The following is a 17961-nucleotide window of genomic DNA, read 5'->3' as shown; positions in this document are numbered from 1 at the left end:
TCCTGATTCCTGTGCTTCTCGTCCTAAAGGAAAAAATAAAAGTACCACGTCTCAAATTCTCAACCCAGCAGATGTTTCCCCTATGCAGTATCCTTATGAAACAAGTATGAAATCTGCTGTAGGAATATGTTAGAGAGGTAGATTAATCTGTGTGCTGCCCTCATGTTCCTGGCATATACAGCTCTGGTTATTCTGGTTCTTCAATCATTTGTTTCTTCGCAAGAAGCTTGTCAGATTAATGAGCATTGGGAATTCCTACATAATGCGCTTTTCAAGTTTTTGTGTGTTCTTGTAGTTGTATTAGCATGAGACTCCCTGTGGGCTCCAGGATTCCAGACATCTCCCTTCTGCCCCGGTCTCCCCCACTCACTCCCTCAGACAGGAGCTTAGTGATTTCTTCAACATACTTACGCACAATTTTCAGCATCACTTTTTAACTCCTTACATCACTCACCCTATTGAACTTTTTCTTCCTGTGATGTGCATCATCACTCAGAAGCTAGTGACAGTTTCTTACTCTTCATCTCTACCGTGTCTTTGAGAAGCTAATAGTAATAACAATAAAATTATCCTGTGCTATGTATATGTCAACCTGATGTTCCTGGAAAAAACTTTATTTGCTGCTCTCTGTGCACAGTTATTCACTATTTGCTCTGTTTCACAGAGTAATAATTTCAACTTTGCACAGACTTTCACACTCACTTTTACTGGAGTGGTGATTTCCAAACAATGTGCCAAAATTTCCCTTCCTTCAGTCTGTCTTTTTTGTCACCTTTAACTGTTTGTTTCCCCTGCCTGCCTTGCTTTTATTTTTATACAACTAGAAAAGAGATGTATTTCCCAGTCTAAATAATAGTTTTAAAATACTTATGTTGAATCTCTTATCAGTTATTTCACATTACAAAGCTGTTTATATTTAAATTCATTTTGATTCAAGACCTTTTTCTGTCAATTCTTGATCATTGTCTTCACTGATATTTAGTCTCACAGTATTCTTTCCATTATATATTGGTGATGATTATTTTACACTATCTTCTACACAGGGCTGTATCATTGATTCACACAAAAGCATTCCTACACCTATTATATTATTCACCATTCCCTGCCCCATTTGTCTGAATATTTTGTTCTGTTTTTTTTTGACTACAGCTGCACCTTAAGGAGAAGATGTCTTTGAACGTGTTCTTCTCTTTTAAGTTGATGTTTTCAGCAATAGAGCCATTAAGTTAATCAGTTGAATATTTTCCACTTCAAATGTTATTAATGGAAATTTAACAACAAAAATTCATACACTTAACTTTGTCTTACTGCTCATCTTCAGATGATACATTGGAGAGAAGTTTTTACAGGCATCATCTTAGCTGTTTTGTGTTAGAGAAGGTGGAAAATGAGTGGTAAACAGGAAAAAAAAAGAGAGTTTATTATTGTATTCTGAAGGATTAACTAGCACTTCCCAAAGTTGAAGCAAAATACTACATGCACGGAACACACAAATACCAGTCACAAAAGTATAATGCATGTGGTTATGCGATTGACAGCTAAAAAGTAGATTTAAAGCAAAATGATTTACTTGTGCTTTGTAAAGGAGATTAAAAAAAGAGAGAATGCTTGCAGCCTTGGTGGAAGCGCTCCTCAGATTTGTGTGTTTGAGAGTGATTGGTTCATTGGCTTGGGTGTTACTGAAAATACGGTAATTCTCTCCTGGCTATAGAGGCACAATATGGATAGCCAATGAACTCCTTGCTCTAGTATATTCTCATCCTACAAAAAATTCATCTCAGTGGCAAAATATCTTTGTCTGTGTGCTCTGATATACAGAAAACAGTGCGTGTTACTCAGTGTGAACCAGGTGTTCCAGATACTCCCTATAGACTGATGTGACTCACCTGTTTTCTATGTACTTATGCTTCTGCCAAGACTACTAGAAAGCCTTATAATTATGACAACTGGCATTTGTGGCATTAGCAAGGCCCAAATTAAATTTCTTCGGGGTGTCCTACAGGTGGCACTATAATTTCATCGTGTTGAATAGTAAAGCAGTCAGACCTCTGGGTGGTTCCTGTATCTCCCTGTGGACTCTGGAATTTGCGTACCACAGCAGAGAGAGATCTGAGGAAATCCTGAGCATCCCTAGACAGCACAACTCTGTGCTGCTTTGAAGAAACATGTCTGTAATATTTCAGAGTAGAAAGGGAAGTTCACTTCAAAGCATGAGACAATCTACCTTATTTCTAACAATGTTTGTCACTTTGAAGAAGATTTAACAGTGCACATTCAGTCTATTCTAGACTAATTCAATATGTGAAATAGGTAAAGAACAGTATAAAGAGCATAATTAAAATTTATTTTTTTATGCTACTGTTAACTGTTGATTTGTTCTGTAAGTCTATATACGCATGACTGATACTATTGAATGCATAGGCCAGAAAAGTACCCAAAGCTACAGGTCCTGATTATTTTCTTTATCTCCTAGGACTAATCAAAATGTAACTTACTGAGGCACCTGCCCCATATTTTTTTGATAGAACTGTTCATTTTGATTTGTCAGTACATCAGGTATTCAAAAAGGAAAAATGGGAAATAAAAATGGTGCAAAACTGTTAGAAGCATGTGCTCCTCTGCAGACCTTGCTGTCAGCCCCATCCCTATTTGGATGTTGTTTCCTGGGACACACCTTGTAGGTGACCCAGAAAAAAAGAACCGGTTGTGCTTCATGCCCATCCTTCCTTTTGTCCCAAGGGGTTTCCTCAGCATGTCTGGGCTTGGGCTGCCCTGCGCCCTCAGCACCTCTGGGTGCAGGGTTCTTCCCTGGAGGACCCCTGGGAGAGCGAAGCTGAAGGGGCCCCTGAAGAATGGGTCAGCAACTGAGACTGTGCTGAGACTTGCACAGTGGGATTTGTTACAGAGAACCTATCCCATGCTCTGCTGTCTTCCACAACGCACTCAGAGCCTTTTTTCAGATGTATTTGATTCTAAGTTTTTAACCAATTTCTATTTGTGAAACAAAATGTTTAAAACTATCTATCTGAAAATATTTCTTATTTTTCTGTTCCATGCTCAATTTTACTTCTACCTAGCGTGGTTCCAGTGTTAATTGCTCTGATAGGCATGGCTTTTAGCACTTACTTTGATGCCTGGCTTGTGGTTTGCATAGTCATGACTTGTAAAAGACACACCAGTTTCCTCTTGGGCAACTTCAGCTTTGCAACCAATTCCTGTAAGAGTTTCCTCTCTGCTTCGTGAGGGATGGGAGTTGACAGGACAAGTGTGGCTCTCCGACAGAATTCCCTGTTGGTAAGGCTGTGGCTTCTTTCTTTGATTTTAAGTGACGGACGTAGTTGTTTCTGCCTAGTGACATATATTTTCTTTTTTTTCCTTCTTAAAGCAAAAAGACTAGTTTTAGTCAATGAGAAGTAACATTTAGTTGGTGCAATAAGGGAAGTTCACACTGGCACGAAATTGCTGTTCTTTATAAATGGCTGTGTAAAAGATCTTATGCTTCCCCTTTTCCTCTGCTATAGTTTAAAAAAGCAAATGGGTCAACTAAAAATAATGAATTCATCAGGAATAGTGAAGCTTGTTTGTGGAGTGAGGACAAGTATCAGGATGCGTATGAACAACTTCTACTTTGAACAAGTTCAATTCAGTTATGTTTCAATAAGATCCAGCAAAGGTCAGGGTGACAGCGTACTCATCACTGCATCAGGCAAATAGGATCTTTGTGAAGAGAAGCATTCAATATGGAACTAGCAGTCCCTTTATTGATATTAGGTTCTTAGAACTGTACAAAGCTAGTATCATTTGTAGAGTATGTACTGTGTAATACGATGGTAGAATGTAATGTTTTGTGGTGACAGTGCTGGGTAGATTGACTTCTGTTTTCAATATGAAAAGATCTTGGAATACATTAATTTTAATCTTTTTGTCATAGACGTGAATAGATGCAGTAAAGATGCAGAGAAAGTACTATGTGAATAGGTTCACTCTCACTATGAAAAATAGGACATCTGGAATTACTATCTTCTGTCCTTTGCCCTGAAACACAAAACTCAAAATACTGAATATATGTCTGGACTCCAGTTTTCCTGCAAAGGATGCTCCTCTGGTGGAAGCTGAGATTAACACTTTGTTTAATCTTTTCCTTACCTGTTTGCTTTCAGTAAGTCCTTTTTAGGGTGTAGAGTTAAAACTTTTTTTTTTTTTTAACTTGAGGTCAGTTATATTAATTGCAGTCCTCAGAAGGCTCATTGTCTCTGCTCAGGAGCTGCAATTTAATTCAATAGGATTTCCTTGTCTGCTAGTTACACCATTTTTTTCATGATTTTCAACAACTCATAAATGGGAGAGGAATTTTTCTGGTATCTTCTCATCAAATGTTCTTTCTGTACCTTCCCCTGTGGTGACTTTTTTACAGTTTCTAGAGGCAAAATGCCTCCTTCTGGTAAGGAAACTGTGCCCCTCTCTAGGTGCTGACTCTGGTGACATGGGTGCACACCCTTTGAGCAGGATGCAGTCCTGTGTTGTGCCTCAAGTCAGAGGTTTTGAAGCTCTCTGCTTTCAGAGGCTTCACCATTTTGACTTCTCCCAGCTTTCTGTCTCACTGCACCTAAGAGAGAGCAGTTTACTCCTCAAAGCAGGAGGAGCGGGTACTCACAGTGCTGCAGCATTTGTTTTTTGTTTACAAGTTATCCCAATTTAATAGCATGGGAAGGTGAAATAGCACATTAAAGTATATACTGTCTGTAAGCGTGTGCTCCAGGACTGCACCTGCATGGGATCCTGGAAGAAATAGGGTGACAGAAAACTCTGTTTTGTTCTGTAAATGACAAGAACCAGTTATACCGGGCTTCTAATGTCCTCGTGAGTTTCTTGTGCAAGCTGCCTGCTGCTTGTTCTCCTGCGTACTGGGAGATCTGATTTCTTCTGAGGCTGTCCAGTGGTCAGAAAGCAAAATTTGCTTCTCGGTTTTGAGTGTGTTTCCCCAGTTGGATGTAGCAGCAGGGTACTGCATGCCCAGCAGGGCAGGCACTCCTACGTCTGTGTGTTTGCTGCAAAGTCTACTGGGGAAGGTATTAAGCTGGCATGGGTTAGAGATCTTCAGTGAAGGTTAAACTGTTTTGGTCTATTTTATCCTTGTTAATTCCAGGTGGCAAAGTGATCCCACTTGACCCTCTTGCCCATCCCTCCTGCATGCCTGTATGTACCCTAGCAAAAAAAAAAAAAATCATGACTCAATTGTGGGAAAAATGGGATGAAGATACGTTTGGAAAAAGGCGCAGTGGTAACACATGAAGAAACTGTGTAGAAGTAGTATTGTACACTCCCTCTAATAAATAGTATAGACATGGAACATGCTGCAAATCAGCTTGTCATGGTGAGGTTTGGGCAGATTCTCAGATGCTGTTGGCTCTGGACATAGAAGCAGTAATGCAGAGTGTTTTGCAGAGGGCTGTGCTGCTAAATGACAGGTTCAATAGTTACATTATTTTGTGCAAAGATATGTCTTCAAAGGATCACTGAGCCATCTGCTAAGGTACCTGGTACGATTTATGGCTAATGTAGCTAGTACTATTTATGGGCCTGGACAAAGGATCCTGCCTGCTGCATCTCTTACTGCTAATGAAATAATGATGTGTGTGGTTACACAATCACTGAGCTGGGAGGTGGGCACTGAGGTAATACACTTATATTACCCCTTTCTGCATCTCAGTTTCTCTCTCAGTTGAAGCAGAGCCATGTTTCTGTATTTTAAGGATTTTTCTGAAAAGCAATGCACGCAGTTAAAGACAGCTCATTTAGCTGTCATTCTCAAAGTATCTATATGTGTTTATGCCTTAGTGACATTCATTTCTAAAAATATTTCTCTTCTGCAGCCTCCTCTACTCTCTAATTGTTCCCTTCTCTCCTCTCATCAAGTTTCAGTCTGAATGCCCTCCAGTGTCTGCTTCTTTTGCTTTTGCTGTGGGGCATCTCTGGAAATGTCCCATGAATAGACTAAATTCCTCTGATGGAAGCTTGTCTGTCCTCCTTGAGCTTCATCCCCTGCCTCTGGCATAGCCAAGTCATACTTCAATTGTCCCCATGTTCTTGTCTTTTTCATCTCTAAACAGGTCTTGCTGATTGTTTCCAAGAAGAAAAAATCAACGAAGTGGCATAGCCTTGTCCCACCTACTAGCACCTCTTCTTCACCTGCTTCACCTGCAGATATGGCTTCTTCATTTGGAGGATGAGGATTCCTTTTCCCTAGAACCTTCTTTAATCTTTCTCCATTTTCTCAACTAGTATATTAATTTCTTTAATTAAGTGCAATTGATCAACAAAAACTTCTGCTTTCTGCCATCATTTAATCCTGGCACTTATATTTGACTCTTTTTCTGAGAATCTCTACTTAAAATCTTACTTTCTGTGACTCTGACTGCCAGTGGTTCTCCATCTGTTTTTTGAGACAAATTAATAATCTTTCAGGAGATGCTGGTATATCCCAAAATATTGTATTTTGTCTGCTAAAGGATCCTGTTTTCTGATCCATTTCTTCTCTGCCCTTTGAGTGATTTTGTTTACATACATCAGCTTGGATTCTCCATTCATAAACAGAAGGTCTACTCCTATAACATAAAAGCTATCTTTTTTTCTGGCAGAGTTTAGCCTATCTCTCCAATATGCTGTGGCTCAGACTTTAGCTGGACTGAGCATGACCAACTGCTAAATCATCCCCTCTCACTTTTGATGGTGAAATTATGTTTCAAGCACCTTCTTCAGTTTTCTATCTTTGTTTCCAAGCTATGGTTAATTTTGCACATTCTTTCAACTGTTTTCACTCTCCATGCACACAAATAAACTGTCATATAGGTTGTCATTATTTCATGTTCTGTTTACTGAAATCTCCAATTCTCTGATCTTGACAAAAACAGTTTCACCTCCTCATATAAACTTAGAAACTCACTGCAGTGGTATAATTTTCTTCTCTGCTTCTTTGTTGAAGTCTCCCAGCCTATTTACACTTCTGGACACTATCTTACATAAACTGATTTTTTACTCTCATTTTGAATTCCCTCCTTTCCCCTCTTACAGTGCTTTCATATGCTCCTAAAACTCTTCCATTATTATTTTTCTAAGCTCCTTGCTAAGGCACTGACATGAAACTTGACACTATCTGAAACCTAACACATGATTCTGGTGACTATAGTCTCATCGCTATCTTGGAATTCTGGCTTTTGTCTATAACCTTTTCTTGTAACCTGTCTTAAACTGGATACTGTTGAGAGTAGAATTCTGCTTCTCTTCTGTACTCTTACAGTACGTCACACACAGTCTATTATAATGGAAATAAATATGTTGCAATCCTCATTACTAACTTTTCACCAAAAAACTAACAATATTTTGGGTGGTAAAACTGTAAACAATTTTACATAGTTCTCTTCTCTGGTACATTGTGTAGCTGCTTTGTTATCCTCATTTCTTCTTGCAAGGTCTCAAGAGAACTCATGCTTTTATTCTTCAGTGCATCGAAGTCTATGTGTTTCCTCTCGGTATAGCTTTTTGGTAAAATCGCTATCAAAGTATTGCATGAGCTGAGTCATATTAATTATGCTCATTTTCTCCTAATCTAAAGCAAATGCTGCTGCTAGGTAATTTAGTTTAGCTTAAATCTCTACCATAGTTTAATATGTCTTAGCAGACAGATACTAATTTGCTTGCGTGCCTGAGCTTTCTGTATCTCCCTAGTACAATCAAATTATTTGTGTGAATCTCGTAAAGCTCAAGGAGAGCAAAGATGATGTCAAATAGTCAGAATTTCTCCGAAAGCAACATTGTGAAAATGTTTGTGTTAAGGAGGAAACTGCATTTCCAGAATTTGCTGTTGAATATCTTTTCAGTTAAGAGCAAATAGGAAATTGGGAAAGGAGGTAAAGGGGGTGGAGTGGAGAAGCAGAAAGTATTATTATTATGTACTGGCAATTTAGTGCACTGGAGGGGTTCTTTTCAGGGGTGATTTTTGTCTTGTGTCTCTATGTAGAGTCTTGCGGATTGCACCCAGGTATACAATCAGCACATTTAAAGCACTTTCCCTCCTGCTGAGACTAAGATTGAAGCTGTTCTCTTAAGTGCCACATAGCATACTCTATTGCAGGGGGATGCAAGGCTCACCGTTAGTTGTCTGTATTCTGAATACGTTGTCTGTATGTGGAATAAACTGAGTTGCCAACAAAGATGCATTGTGGAGATACAGTTCTAGAAGAGTGGATGACAGCAATTGAACTCTGGTCTTAGGTTTCTGCAACAACAGAAGAGAGATCTTGTTCTTCTGTCATCTAATTCCTGAGTCCATAGGGTTTTTTCCTATATCGAAGATTTCTGACAAGATCAACTTTCAGATGATGGTTGCATGATAGCCTGCTCGCCTCCTGATGGAAACATTTGCAGTGCTTTAGAGATAGCTACTCAGCACACCAAATTATTTTCATCCTGTTTTGGTCCATTACATCACTTTATAAAATATTCCATTGCGGTACGTTTGGGCCCTTTACGGCTGCTTGCTGATGTGTGAGAATACTAGTTGCTCAGTTAAAATCTCTACCTTTCCTCCACTGTTTCTCATGCATTCTTTTACTTTCAAAGAACTCATACAGTATGAACATACTGGTTGCATGTGCAACGCTTTAGGAAATGTGCCAAAACCTTGACTGACATCCAGTTTATAGAGCTATTACAACTACTGACCTGACTTACAAAACCCTGTAGAGTTTCAGCCTTGGCTACTTTGGGTTCAACATTTCAGCATTCCTTTGTCCTAATACTTGTGGTCAGTTCACTTTCTTCTGCTAAGAACTGGAGTTTAAACTCTGAAGTAGCAGACATTTAAGATAAAATTAAAAGTCCTTTTCTTTGGAGTACTTTGATTTTCTTGCTGGAATAGTTTGGATATTTTCTTCCTCATAAATCTCAACAAATCATGTACTGAGGATAAAAGCCCCATCTACATCACGAGAGGTGGGTTTCCTATTCTAACCTTGCAAATGTTTGTTTTACATTATTGCTGAGTTGTTTTCAAGTTACAAAATTAATATTTAAATGCTTCAGTAGATTTTGAAATACAAATATTTTTAAACAAGGACATAATAAAATTTAGTTATGGCATCATTATTCAGCCTGGAGAAGAAAAGGCTCCGTGGTGGGGAGGACCTTACAGTGGCCTTTCAGTGCTCAAAGAGACCCTACTGGAAAGCTGGGGAGGGTCTTTTAATAGGGACATGCGTGAGAGAACAAGGGGAAATAGCTTTAAACTGAAAGAGGATAGATTTAGACCAGATGTTAGGAAGAAATTCTTTACTGTGAGGATGGTGAGACACTGGAACAGGTTGCCCAGTGAGGTTATGAATGCCCCCTGCCTGGAAGCATTCAAGGCCAGGCTGGATGGGGCTTTGAGCAACCTGGTCTAGGGGGAGGTGTCACTGTCTATAGCAGGGGGATTGGAACTAGATGATCTCTAAAGTCCCTTCCAACCTAAACCATTCTAAGATTCTATTATTAAAATTTGATTCCACTTAATGTTTTTTGTCACCCTATGTTGGGGTACAGATTTTGACAAAAAGGAAGATAAATGGGAAAAAAAGGAAGAAAAGGAAATGCACAAGTTGGAAATGTTTATTTTTGTTTAATTAGTCATTTAGACATTAGACCATTTAATCTAGTCTATGTTTCTGGATAAAACCACCCGTCCTTGTTTTTTCTGTGTATTCTCTTAAGAAAGTTTATTAAGCTTATTTTTTTCTAAGATTTCAGGTTTATTCAACAAAAACACTGTATTCTCTGAAACTGTGAAAGAGAAGTACAGAGCAGGACTAACAATACCTTGAAGATGAAAAATCTTCTGTTGTCATTGTTACAGTGTCAACCTCTTAGTTTAACAAAACTTTCACACTAGTCAATAGGGTTTAAAGTTGTCATTTTGGCATGTTAAGTTTGCTTGAGTTTGGGGCTTATCTTGCTCATATTTAGACTTCTTTCAAGTTAATTCTCATTACTGAATGTGGTGTACTGGATATAAGTTCAGATTTTAAGGAATGGGGAGTAATGGATTTCTCAAGAAATTGGGTGCTTACTGGTATTGTGTAAGATTTTACATTCAGATACTTCCGTTTGAGCTGTGTATCCTTGCTGAGGTTTCTGATTGTGCCCATGTATTTGAAAAGCATCATCACTCATTTTGAAGTAGTAACTCGGTTGTATTCTGCCAGTGATATGCATAGAGGAGTTGTATCCAAATCTTTCAGAGACTTCTTGATTTTTTTTTCAAAACTTTTCAAAGACTTTAGCAGGGCAGGAGAATTATAACCATGTTGGTCTTGATAATGATTGCAAAATTGATGTCCTAAATTGTAACATCTGGTAAGAAGGCACAAAAAGCTATTTAGCTGCGAGCACAAACAGGATGTGTCGTGGCACTTGAGGAAAGCTCAAGTGAGAGATCAGAAAAAGTGTGTGTTGAAAGTTGTGTCATCAAGTGAGCTGATTTCAAATGAGACAAATTATGGACTTTTCAAATCCTCGTATTAGTCTCTAACTCTTCAACTGGTATAAATTATAGCTCTGCAAAGGGAAATACTAAGCATGGGGTAGCTTTTATCCAGGCATTTACTGCTTATTAATTAGTATCCTAATCTGGTTGGTTTTGTTGCCAGCGTGGCATGGGAAGGAAAATTCAAGTAAAAATTAAAAATTATTTCTTGAAAGAAGATCATAAAAGTAAGATTAACTATTGAGGCTGCAATTACTATAAGCCATAAACTGTCACTAAATATTTCACAGAATCACAGAATTGTAGGGGTTGGAAGGGACCTCTAGAGATCATCGAGACCAACCCCCCTGCCAAAGCAGGTTCCCTACACCAGGTCGCACAGGTAGGCGTCCAGGCGAGACTTGAATATCTCCAGAGAAGGAGACTCCACAACCTCCCTGGGCAGCCTGTTCCAGTGCTCCGTCACCCTCAAATTGATCATTTGATGATGCTAATTTTATTTTGAATTTATTAACATTTGTTATCAGTGGAAAGTCTAGTAGTTTTTTAGGCTGTTTACTTTTCTTCTGTAAAACTTGAAATATATATGTAACGGAGTTAAGTTAAAAAATGGAGGTACTTTACATCAGCCTACACTCATCCAAACAAAAGGAGACAAACCGCATAGTACTAGTTCATCATAAAAACAGGAGAAAGAGACTGGGACTTCAAATTGTCTAAAGTATTGGGAGAACTGCAGTGTTGTGGAATTGGGAGGGAAAAATTCTGGCGAAGTATAGTTTGTGACATCTAAAATTTAAAATCTTCTGAGAAACCTAAAAAACATTCTTGTGAAAAATTCAATTTTTGGTTTGCTGCAAACAGTTCTGTTGCAATAACCTTTCCTTTAGAGAAACGTTCCCTCCTTTACTTTCAGACTTTACTGCAATGAAGACAGCCTCTTAGAAAAGGCATGAGGGAGTGTTCACTTGTGTAAGTTTCAAGAAACTGATGCAAGTGTCTAATATAGTCGAGCTTACATTTAAGGGAGTATCAAACTGTCATTTTTAATGATTTATTTCTGTGTAGATGTTCTGGCAAGGGCTATAGTGTTGAAGAAGCAAGAGTGATAGCAAATCCTGGATGCCTTGAGGTGCTGATGTCTGCAGAAAAGATTGTAGCAAATATTTGCAACCAGTATTGTATTTTTCTAAATTTTATTTCATTGCCTTGGGCCGCCTGGTTGTACTACTCATGTTGGACAAGACCTTTTTTTATGCTGGTGGGAGGATATTTTGGAGATATTTATTACTATGCTCTTCTTATGTGGATTTCTCCTATTGCTCACTGCAAATGTAATTTAAGTAAAGAAGAGCTGATAGTATTCTGAGTCTATAGAGGAAGTTCACGTGATTAACAGAAAATGAAATCTATTGCTGAATTCATCTAGAGACAGGGAAGCCCTTGCTAATTAAGTTGGATTTGAAGGACAAAGAGTTTATAAGAGCATTATTCTTGTCATATTTGTGAACTTTTATCCCAGCAGTGATTTTTTCACCTCTCAGCAGTCCATATTTGATCTAACTTAGAAGTACTACACTGGCTCGCAGCCTCACACCCAACTTGCTGGCCTCCCTGTCTTAGAAACTCCATGTTACTAGCTAGCACGTGGACCTGGGTTTGAATTTAGGAATAAATAACACTCAAATTTCTCTGGTAAAGCATGGATGTGAGCAGTCCACATATTCCTCAATCTCTTATTCCTGGAGGAAGAAGAGATCATGCACATTTCTATAGCCAACCAGTCTTCTTTGTAGTCCAGAAGCAGTTTCATCCTCCTACATTGCAGTCTGTCAGGACACTTTGCCATCACTATACCTCCCACTGGGATCGCTCTGTTGCACTTGAGTGACTTGAGTATCACTTGCGTATTTTGCGTACTATGAAGGGTGGAAAGAATATAAATTCTTCAGTGCTCCTGAACCCTTAATGAAAAATCAGGCAGTTTTCGTGGTATCTGTTTGTTTGTTTGTGAACTGTATACATGGAGTGGAAGTCTTTGAGGGAAGAAGAAGCTATTTATTGTTTCATCCTCGTAAGGATCAGTATAATGATTTTGCTTTGCTTTTTAAAAAGCTGATCTCTTGACGTTTATCTGAAGGTGTGAATAGTTGGCATTTTGTATAGGTACAGCCAGCATTGCCTGGGTGAAAGGAAGAAGATTCATACCCAAACTTCAGAGTATGCAAACAGCAGCAATTTTTTAGCCTTTTTTTCCTCAACCATGGGAGTCAGAAATGTGCTTCTGTTATGCTGATGTATTTCACTGCATACAGCTGTAATGGGACTGAATGTTCTTGTTTCACCTCTCATCAGGGCTGATCATACTGTTCAAATAGGAGCATAGGAGAAAACTCCATCCATGGTGCCTTAGAGAGAGAGGAGCTGCATGCATAGAATGGGCCAGTTGGCTTCTACTCCAGTCTTGGTTCCGTGTCCTTATGTCAAATGATGGCTGCCCACACGCTGGCTCCGCTGGGACTAGTGTGAGGCTGTGGTGTCCTCGAGGCAGCTCTGCAGTCATGGCAGGAACAGCTACAGGCATCTGAACCCTCTCCACAGCACTTCTCTCTGAGGGCAATTTACATTTGCATGGTGACTTGGGAGGAGGAGGAGAATTAAAAATTATCCAAAAAGAATATCCTACTGTGTTCTAGGGGGAGGCCCTGAAGTTGCTTTGTCTTTGGGGTGGCATGGGGCAGAGCAGGAAGCTAGGATGTGCAAAGCAAGCTCCTGTCCTTCGTGAAAGGATGCTGAGGAATGATAGGGGCACACCAAATGAACTGGTCCACCTGGAAGGTATTTTTTTAATTATCTCTGATTTAAATTGGGTTCATTTTGATGAAAATACCTTTACTTTTTTTCCACTTTTTCCTCTGAATCTTGACCTCCACATTTACAAAATGTTTTGCAGTAGGCTATTGCTGTCATTCCTAATATTTTAAAATTTTTTACTTTTCATAACTAACAAGTGCATAAAACCTTCTGCAATGCCTTCATAGCAAATGTTTTTCAGAGCAGACTTCCAGTCAGGATTGCTCAGGTTCCTGCCACTGCCACCGTTTGCATTTAGCATTAATGTAGTTCTGGTCCTTTATGCTGAGGAGACATCCCTCTTGTTTGCTCTTTAGGTGTTGGATCTTGCCATGTTCCATCAAAGCTGTGTTTGCTGAAAAGCTGATCTGAAAAACAGAGAATAGAATGATGCACTCTCTTCTGTCATTTGTTTTTGTTTGAGATTTGCATGACTTTCCAAGAGCAGAACAGCATTGGGAATCAGCTCAATGTTGTAAGGAGTCTGCATGCAAATTCATGTTCGGGTCAGAAATGCTTTGCTAATTTCTGCATTGTCCTTTTTTTCACCTGGGAGGCCCCAGTGGCATCTGGAGCTCCTCTCTTCTGTTGAAACTTGTCTTTCTTTCCAGCCACTTTCCTTTAGAAGGCAGCTGCTTTCTCGGAGCATTCAGTGCCTGTCCCCCACCACTCACTCTTGGCTCCCTGGCCGAGCTTACCAGGGCTGGCCACCATCCCCTCAGGCCGATGGGAAACCCTCTTTGTCTCAGAGGCAGGAGCAGTGAACTTTGTTCCAGTTTATCCTGGCTCTCACCCAAACAGACCCAAAAGTTGTCTTTTTGAATTGCTTGCAGGTGGGGGGAGTGAATCATTTCCAAATACCTTTAAAAATAATGTTATAACTGATATTGTTATAATGTGGCAGATGAATTTCCTTGCTGCTAGGCCTGCTATAAGAAATTCTGCAGCTTTTCAAAGGTTATTTTCTACTTAATACGCTTAAATTTATTTATTGTGGTCAATGCTGAAAGTATTCTCTGACAATTATGACTGATTTTTTAATAGTTATACTTTAATAGACTTGTTCTTTTCAATACCAAAGGTGTAGTTTCATCTACATTTGGAAATACGGAGTAATGGAGACTCAGCTGAGGTGGCACTGTCCACGAGCTTTTGTGTAAAGTGCTTCATTTCCTGTTTGCCCTATTGCATGTCACCAGCTCAATACCTGACTTTCCTCGTGAGCTGGGAAATGAAAAAAATCTGCAGATCACAAATCGATTGTGCAAGTAGGACAGTTGATTTAGACATTTAATTAACTAGTTAAATAACTGACTAGATCTGTTTAATTAGTAGCTAATGATAAGGTTCTGACAGATTAAATTGATCTCTAGTAACCCTCAGGGCAATTACTAATCGTTGTGATAACTTTTCCCCTGCATTGTTACAACAACCTCAGTTAGAAGTAATGCAATAATTTAGGACTATTATATAAGGCTGTCTCCTTGACACAGGACAGTGCTTCGAGCACTGCTATAATTAATTTGAGGCAATGTTTTTCCTAATGCTTCTGAGTGAGATCAGTGATTAAGTAATCATTGATTTTCTAGGCACATTTTTGTAGTGCTATTGCTAATTTCATATTGCCTGTCAATTCCTTGCCCATTGAAGTGCAGATTGTGGTAGGCAGCCAAAGAGAAAGTTAGCAGATATGTTAAAGACAGTGACCAGTGTGAGAAATGGAAGGCAAAACATTTATTTTCCAGGTTTTCCTATGACCTTTACTTGGTTCTTGGAAAAAATAGAATTTTTCTAAATAGTTTGTGTCAATGCCATCTGAATAGAAACTGAGCTATGCACATATTGGGTGCTTCTACAATACAAATAGTTTGACTCATATTGCATAGCTCAAATATTTTGCTCAAAAACAGAAAAGCATATGCCCGCACTGGATGTCATCTGAGGGATGGTTGGAAGGCATGTCTGGCGGATTTACTCCAATGTCATCATAATAAGACAGTGTCAGGCCATGTAGATTTTAACTTCCACGAGAGGAGTATTACTTATGGATTAAGATAACTTTTTTTTCTTGTTTTCCCCAAATGACAATCATTGGAAATTCAGTGGGTTATTTTTCAAACTTTTTTTTCTCATTCTTTTTCCCCACTTAACTTTGCCTTTGATCTTTAACAGAGATATTTCGATTTATTTCAGAATAGATGATGCAGTCAAATGGAAATGATTGCAAGATATTTCTGTTAACTCACTTACTTTGTTTCCACATTCATTGCAACATCTATTTCTGATGTACCTACTTGTTTACTACTCTTGAAAGCGCAGGATTAAAGCTGTACTAATAAATAAAGATATGCAATCTGATATTTATAGTTCAGCTGTTGAATCAAAACAAAAAACCCTCAGAAAATTGAATTGGAAATCTTCTACCTGAAACCGCTTTCGGCATAATTTATTCAATTCAGATAGAAATTAAATGACATCTCTAAATAAAGCTAAATAAATGTAGGTTTACAAACTGATAATGTCAAAGCATTCTATTTGGATTTAATCCAGTAGATTAATTACGTTTTATCCTGTGGGATGTGGGAGATTGAGGTTTGTTCTCTCCATTATAAAGACCCCTGAAGTGGAAGAACTTTTACTGTGTTTAGTTTTATTTTTTTTCTCTCTCTCTCTGACTTGCTCCATTTTCCATCAGCATCCACCACAGCTAACTGCAATCTTGGAGTCTTAAGGGGAGGACTGGAACACCACATCCTCACCTTGGTGGTTAGGGTACCCTCTTGCAGGTGATACCCCACTTCAGATTTAATGTCTTCCTGAGTCAGGGCAAAGATATGCACATGTATGTCTGCAGTCTTTAATGAGTGCTATGAAATGAGGTGGTCTGGGCCACTTGTTCTCCTGCTGCATCTTTTCCAGTTAGGAATCAGGACAGACAGCCTGTGATGTGAACTCAGTCCTTGTCTCCTGCTGGCTTGTTAAACTCCTGGGATCAGATGTAGCTTTAGTGCTATGGAAAGACCTTCTAAAAGCAAAACCACCAAATACTGGCATGCTTCTGGACTACTGCAAAGCCTGAGGAATGGTGTGACCACCTCAGATCATAGGCATGGAATGGACATGGTTCAGCAGGAGATCCTAACTATAGTATGTGGGAGGGAATTTTGCTGGTGGACTACCGTTGCTAGAGGCAGCCCTGGTAGGCTCACGGTGGACCATCCAGTAGGGTGGATATAGCCTAGCTCCTCTTTAGTGACTATATTTATCCAACTCCTTCTCTTAATCCATTCATATATTCAGAAAGGATAGGTGCTTCTCCCATGAAACAACTGTGAAGAATTGAAATGAAGCACTTCACTATAGTTCAGAGATAAACAAGGCATGCCCTTCCTAAGTGTTGGTTTGGCAGCAGTTGAGTAACATGAGTAAGCATAAAAATTAATGTTATTTCACAGTGTAACTTATCTCACTCAGAATAGGTTTATTTAAGGGAAATAAGTTTAGGTTATCTGTGTAAGAGCCAGTCTTTAGTGAACATATTTTTACACCTTTCCATACACAGGGAATAATAAATTTTATGCTTACTTAGGCTGAGACAGAAGTCAATACTGCTTTTGAAATCTGGATGCTGGTTCAAAGACTGCTTAGCTGGTTTCTGGAAACCAAACAAAAGTTTGAGTTAAAATCACTGAGAAAGACCTGCTGGAAGCCATTGCAACTCTTTTGGCACAAGTCACGCAGGCGGAAACATTTCCTTGCCAATTAAATAATGCTTCTCCTCTCATTTCTTGTATAGTGACAGATTCAAATTTGTGCAGTTTGTGTAATTACACACACTCTCCTCGCCCCCAAAACCTCAAAGCATACATGAACTGAAGAATGACAGGAAAAAGGGCCACATGTCACAATAATTAGTATAATTTGGTCTGTTATTCCATTACTTTTTGGCACAGAATTTGAAGTCAATGTTAATTTGCTTGTAAAGTAAAGGTGTTTCCTCTGCTTGTTTATAATAGTTATTATTTCTAAACATCCTTGAAATTATTTGCTATAAAATCTTTCCTCATCTTCATAATACTTTAGTTAGAGCCACTTTTAGAAAGTGTGTCCTTCTATTTTTGAATAGAAGAAGCTGAGAGTCAGAAAAATGTGAACTTGTTTGCATTTCTATTTTTGGTTTGACACTGCTGGAAGCCAGTAGTAAGTTTTTATTTCCCAATATTTTATTTTCATAATAAAACATTTATTATGTAGGAGGAATAGCACATATCTTAAATTTTTTGTTTTAATAACAAGAAAATGTTAGAAATTCTTCTGAAGTGTCTCTATTTCTAGAAATCCCTTCTTGCTCACCTCAGCAAAGTCTTCTACTCTCTCCTTTTTCATTGAGTGATTCTTAGATACACAGAGAGATGAGTTCTATAGGAACTTTGCTTGCATCAAAGAAGTTGGCATGTTTTCCTTTACTATCTCTGCTACACAGATTCTTTTGTTATATATTCATTTTACCAACATAATGTAGAGAATAGATTATTGATTGTAATCAATGTACTAAATGAAATTGTATACACAAAGCTACTTGTTACCTT

At 38.6% G+C, this 17961-nt stretch overlaps 1 protein-coding gene across 4 annotated transcripts in view; it reads left to right on the top strand.

Moving 5' to 3' along the window:
- The window catches only part of IPCEF1 (interaction protein for cytohesin exchange factors 1), an 89172-nt gene that overhangs the window by 28232 nt on the left and 42979 nt on the right, over positions 1 to 17961 (top strand). For 2 of the 4 annotated variants that reach the window (XM_031552464.1, XM_031552461.1), the window contains exon 1: positions 3218 to 3294. The exons of the other annotated variants lie outside the window; for them this stretch is intronic. The gene's annotated coding sequence lies outside the window, so the exon portion shown is untranslated. Of the gene's footprint in view, positions 1 to 3217; positions 3295 to 17961 lie in introns of those variants that run through there. 4 annotated transcript variants of the gene reach the window in all.

This window comes from Meleagris gallopavo, chromosome 2 (genome assembly GCF_000146605.3).
Source record: "Meleagris gallopavo isolate NT-WF06-2002-E0010 breed Aviagen turkey brand Nicholas breeding stock chromosome 2, Turkey_5.1, whole genome shotgun sequence".
NCBI lineage: Eukaryota > Metazoa > Chordata > Aves > Galliformes > Phasianidae > Meleagris > Meleagris gallopavo.
The sequence above is the reverse complement of the archived record's forward strand: the minus strand, read 5'-3'. Positions and strand labels throughout refer to the sequence as shown.